The sequence below is a fragment of the Hypomesus nipponensis genome, chromosome 20, assembly GCF_054491055.1.
Source record: "Hypomesus nipponensis isolate SF chromosome 20, ASM5449105v1, whole genome shotgun sequence".
In the NCBI taxonomy this organism is placed as follows: domain Eukaryota; kingdom Metazoa; phylum Chordata; class Actinopteri; order Osmeriformes; family Osmeridae; genus Hypomesus; species Hypomesus nipponensis.
The window spans coordinates 48,757-55,000 of NC_140380.1; positions in this window are offsets into that span (position 1 = coordinate 48,757).

Consider the following 6,244-nt stretch of genomic DNA (forward strand, 5'->3'; position numbering starts at 1 on the left):
GCCCACCCTACCACTTCCTTTTAAAGCGGCCCTGACATGGCTACGGTTGATCTTCACACCGGCCTCGGGCTCGGGCCACGGTTCCACCGGCTCTACTGCTTTACTAGTCGCTCCTCCCGACCGGGCTCGGGGGGAGACGACGGGAGTGACAGGACGAGACAAGACACCTTTGGCTTCGCGCACTCGGCGCTTCGCGCCTCGGCGCTCGCGCTTGGGATTGGAGAAGATGAACGCCTCCCTCGTGGGGACAGAAGACTCCGGAGCATGCTCTTGCTTAGACCTGGTGCGCACACGTCCATCAGTGGATACGGGGGTGGGTTATCCATGTACCCGTCGGTTGCTCACGTCCTCTTAGTGCTTAGGCATTTACCTACCTCGGGAGCGAGCGTGACAAGGTCTACAGGCCTGGGACTCCTTTGGGGTCCTGGAGGGGGTCTATTCCCCTACCCCCTCTGGTGGAAGATCTACATGGCTCTAGAATACTTGTGCATTTACCCTTAGCCTATGCGGGTCGAAGCACTGAACTGCTTGGCGATGGGGTCATCTGAATACAAATCCTAACCGGCCCGCGTATGTAGGGCCATGCCTTGAGGCCTCATTGGGGGGCCACCGGATTGCCCCTCAGGGGAATGTCGGATTCCTTGTTGCGTGAGCCCCACCTCTCTCCACGGGCGCTCAGTCCCCACGTGTAACACAGCGTAGTCTGGAAGATGGACGCTTCCCCCTCGAGCGCGCCTCGGTCCTCCCTGGGCTGGACACGGACTGTGAGTGTTGGCACTGTCTCGCACCAGTGTGCGGACGAAGAAGATTGTCCTCGTGGGATCGGGAGGGAGACCGGCTTACAATGGGGTCGACTCAGCGAGGGAAACGGTGTTGAAATGGCGTAACTGCACGTGACCACTCACGGCCTTTCATCTCATCCTGCCATATCCTCGCGGTTACATTGGAGACCCAGCGGGCGGGCCAACGAAACGCCTCTACGGGGTACACGGCTATAGTCCCAAGGGGACCGGGCCTCGCACGCCCTTACACACACAACACATTATTTTAGCTGGGGTCCAGTTGGGAGCCGTGGGGGGCTCCTCCCCTCACGCCGCCCTCTGGCCGGAGTACGGAGATGTACTCTGCACCACTGACGGTCAGGAGGCCACCCTGCTATAGCCTTGCCCCCAACTATACCACGCCCCCGCAGAAGAAGGCCCTCCTAAACGGGGGGGCTCGACCTGCTGGGCACTCCATTTGACCTTTGACCTCTGGCCTCTCCACTCCTCTCGGCCTCCCCCGTCTTCTAGGGACGGCACGGGGCCTACGCTCGCAGTCGGAACGGGTCTCGTCACATCATGGAGTGTCAGGCCCAGCTTTCCTGTGTCCGCTGGACCGGCCGCGGGCGTGTCCTGGACCCGCCCCCAGACGGTCTCTCTGGATCCATGGGTGTGAGCCAGGCCACGCTCCCCCCGGTGCCACGCCTACCCGGGGCAGGACACCACCGAGCCACGCTTCGCCGATGACGAGACTCCTGGGAGGGAGACAGCACTTCCTGTCATGGGCAAAACACACCGTCATTGATGCGTTGCACTACGCATCTGACCTCTCTTCCTATCTAGGCCTCAATCGACAAACTGTCCTGGACGTCCTCCGCATTCACTCCGCAAACGTCTGTTCTAGACGGGGGTGTCTGTCTGCTAGGGTATCGTCGAATAGGCCTAATAGCAGTACGTAGGGGGAGGACTTCTCAGGGCGGCGATCTGGCGTAGTGTGGAACCAGTTGTTCTCTGTCATCGGGAGACTCGTTAACGGTAGTCTGACCGCATCCCTCAGGATTTGAACTCACTTCTACCATGACGGGTCCTACGTCTGTGTTGCACTGCGCCTTTCTTCAACCCCGGGCTGACCATGCTCACAGCTTGGTTTCATCTACCCGCCGTCCCTCCTGGGACCCGGGAGGACGTGTCCGCACTGGATCAAACTACACAAGCAGAGCTGCTCCACCGACTTTTTATGGCATCATCCACTGGACAGTTTCTGCTCTCTGACCGTCTCTGGCCTTTGGCTCTGGGAGGTCGCGTTCTACGGCCGCGTCTTTTAACCTCTGGATGCTCGGGCCTCCTGTGGAGCCTCTGGCTCACTGCAGGAGCCTGGGTCCGCCGTTGCTGGGGTGTTGCTAAAAGGGGTGGTGGTGCTCGGGAATATCGGATGTGACCTGAGTGCCTAAACCTATGGCTGGAGCCTGGGCAACGGTTTGGGCCGGGCACTTCTGTTTGTATGGGTGGTGTGTGCGCGCGGGGGAAGATCAGTTTGTGACCCTTTGCCAGGCTGGGGGAATATCGGACGTGACCCTTAAACACCCTGCACCGTAGGTGGCTGTTGTGTCTGGAGGACCTGGCGTGCGTGTGGCGTTGACCTCTGGGAGCCTCTGACCTTTGACCTCTGGGTAGTAGACCTGCTCTCTTTGGATTTTGCCTACGCTGGGACTGGCATGGACTGGACTTCCTCAACGTTCCTCCTCCTGGGGCCATGTGTGAGTCCTTCCACCACACCTCCACGCTCGTGTCATGGATCTCGCCTCTCCTGTCCACCCACATCCCATACTGATTATCACACACGTTTCTTTCTTCTCTAGGTTTCCCACGCGGATGGTGTTGTTTGTTTTCCTTTCAATTTTTTGCTTGTCTTGGGTCTTTCTCTCTCACCTTGCTCCCTCCTGAGTCTCCTGTCTCCTTACCTGTCCACTTTTCTTACTCTGCTCTCCCTGCTCTTACCTAAACTTAAGTCTTGTCTCTGGGTCCCCTCTTCTACTGCCCCCCTATCTTTACCCTTACCTCAACCCCTCCTGCTTCTTGCCTGACCCCAACCCCTCCTCTGCTCTAACCCTACCCCCTTCTGACCTTGCCTGTGGTTTCGGTGTCTACGGCTTTCTCTGAGCCCCCCCTCCTATCTCTAATCCATACACTTTTTCCTCCACAGATCCGTTACTGTTCTGCATCCACCCTAATCTGTGCACTTTTTCTTCTACAGATCCTTCTGGTTTCCTCATCTAACATATACACACACACACACACACACACTCTCCATCAATACATTCTCTCTCTCTCTCTCTCTCTCTCTCTCTCCTCTATCCTCTTTTCACTAGATGATTAATGGAGATGACCGATTCTGGTCGGGCGCCCACGGACACAGGGGGTACGAACACCCCCCTTTTTGTGGTCGTCACCCCTGAGTTCTTGATAGTCCGTAGTCGTAGGCCCGGCCCTTGTCCTGCGTACGTTTTCATTTCTTACTTTGTCACCTGACGAGCTCTTAGGAGAGCGAAACTGCAGTCGTGGCCGGTCAGGGCTCCGCATATCTCTGTTTAATGTTGTGGCACGGGCCTGCAGGAGGCACCGCCCGGGGAGTGGAGTTCTGCGTTTTTGACCACTTTTATTTTGGCTCCGAGGAGCCCCCTCTCTTGCTCTGCCTACCGCACGCACACTCATCTCTCCTCTCAATCTCTCCTCTCACTCTCCTCTCACTCTATCTCCTCTCACTCTCTCCTCTCACTCCCTCTCCTCTCACTCTATCTCTCCTCTCACTCTCTCTCCTCTCACTCTATCTCTCCTCTCACTCTCTCTCCTCTCACTCTCTCTCTCCTCTCACTCTCTCTCTCCTCTCACTCTCTCTCCTCTCACTCTATCTCTCCTCTCAATCTCTCCTCACGCTCCCACACCTCCACGCGCACCCTCTCTCCCCTTCGGATGCCCTGTCTTCACCATACTCACGTATGTCTGCGGTGCTCGCCTCCCGGGCACCCCCATTTTTGCTTTCACGGCACTCACGTGTCCCGTCCACTAACCCGTTCTCTCTCCAGCGGCACGCGAGGTGCAGAGGTCCTCTACTCTTCAAACTCGCCCTGGTTTCGGTATAGGTCATAGACTATCTCTCTTTCAGGCAGGCCCCCCTTAGATTTTCAGATTAGGTTAGCTACCGGGCCCAGGTATGACACGCACTCACACACTCACGTGCATCCACTCACTCACGCCCGTGCCCCTTCTCTTCGAGAGGACTCGGATTGGACTCCGCTGAATCATCGTTGCCTGGGGGCTGGACCGAGGGGGACTTGGTCCTCCGTATAGCCTGTGATCCTGTCGTCTCTGACGATCGAGCTGCCACAGCTCCCTCTTTCGGTGATGTACTGGGAAAGCACATCATCTGGCCCTCACACGGCAACGGTGGAGTCTTTTGACCCCCTCCGGCCGTAGGCCCAGGCTACGGTCCAGCCCACCCTACCACTTCCTTTTAAAGCGGCCCTGACATGGCTACGGTTGATCTTCACACCGGCCTCGGGCTCGGGCCACGGTTCCACCGGCTCTACTGCTTTACTAGTCGCTCCTCCCGACCGGGCTCGGGGGGAGACGACGGGAGTGACAGGACGAGACAAGACACCTTTGGCTTCGCGCACTCGGCGCTTCGCGCCTCGGCGCTCGCGCTTGGGATTGGAGAAGATGAACGCCTCCCTCGTGGGGACAGAAGACTCCGGAGCATGCTCTTGCTTAGACCTGGTGCGCACACGTCCATCAGTGGATACGGGGGTGGGTTATCCATGTACCCGTCGGTTGCTCACGTCCTCTTAGTGCTTAGGCATTTACCTACCTCGGGAGCGAGCGTGACAAGGTCTACAGGCCTGGGACTCCTTTGGGGTCCTGGAGGGGGTCTATTCCCCTACCCCCTCTGGTGGAAGATCTACATGGCTCTAGAATACTTGTGCATTTACCCTTAGCCTATGCGGGTCGAAGCACTGAACTGCTTGGCGATGGGGTCATCTGAATACAAATCCTAACCCTAACCCTAACCCTAAACCCTAACCCTAACCCTAACCCTAACCCTAACCCTAACCCTAACCCTAACCCTAACCCTAACTTTGTTTTTGACCTTCGGGGGCCCCGGCCCCCACGGGCCCCCCCGGGGGTCCCCCCCGTCCCCCCTGGCCCCCCTCGACCCCGCCCACAACTCCCACTTTGATAAACTTTGATTTTGACCTTCGGGGGCCCCGGCCCCCAGGGGCCCCCCCGGGGGTCCCCCCGTCCCCCCTGGCCCCCCTCGACCCCGCCCACCCCTCCCACTTTGATAAACTTTGATTTTGACCTTCGGGGGCCCCGGCCCCCACGGGCCCCCCCGGGGGTCCCCCCCGTCCCCCCTGGCCCCCCTCGACCCCAACCACCCCTCCCACCTCACTAAACCTTTACTTTGACAATTGGGGGCCCTGGACCCCCAAGCCCCCCCCGCCCCCCTCCCTCAGCCACCCCCCTCCCCCTTACTTTTATACTGGACCCCTCATCTGGGGGGCCCTGGACCTCTGCCCAATTTTGGGCGGAGGCCCCGACACCTTGGTGCCTGGGTCCACCCTCCACCGCCATTCCGGACTGGCAGGTCGGGGGACCCATTTAATTTCACAGGGGTCCCTTCCCATTTAGGAGGGGGGGACTCTGGACCTCTCCACATTGAATTGGGGGGACAGTCCGAGCCCCCCTCCCGTCTCTGGGTGGGGGCCCTGGCACTCAGGATGCCAGTCACCGATCGCTCTGCCATCAAGGCCAACAGATCAGATCAATCTCCGCTGGGACCCGAGTCAACCCCCTCCTCGACGCTACCATTCTCATCTTCGGTTTCTCCACCGCAGAACATTACCCATCAACCCTTGCTGATGGCTATCATTTGCATACTGCTCCCCTCCAACCAATCAGATTTCTCACCGTTTTAACGTTTGCTACCTCTTTGAATGGGGTCCTCCCGGCATTGCTGTACTGCCATCCGGATCCCTCGACAGGCCTCTGACGGGTTTTCCAGACCAGACCGTGTTTTCCACGCTTTTGGTGAGTATGATTTTACGAGGTATAGTTAGCGTCGGTAGAAGATTGGTGGGTCCAGTGGTTTAGCACAATGGGACATATTCCCAGGACTCACCCGCCGGCAAACCTAGGCCCTAGCCGCTGGTAGAAGCTTGTAGGGAGTTCCAAGGCTCAATAGGAGCCTTACCTCCCTTCCGCCAGCACTCTCCTCAGCCCATGCTGGGCAGGCTGCGACAGGAGCAGCTTGTCTGGATGGGCGGGAGACCTCCCCAGCCCACGCTGGGCAGGCTGCGACAGGGGCGGCTTGCCTGGGTGGACGGGAGAAGTCCTTAGCCCCCCGTTGGGCAGGCTGCGACAGGGGCAGTCTGTCACGGTGGGCGGGAGACCCCCTCAACCCATGCTGGGTGAGCTGCGACAGGGGC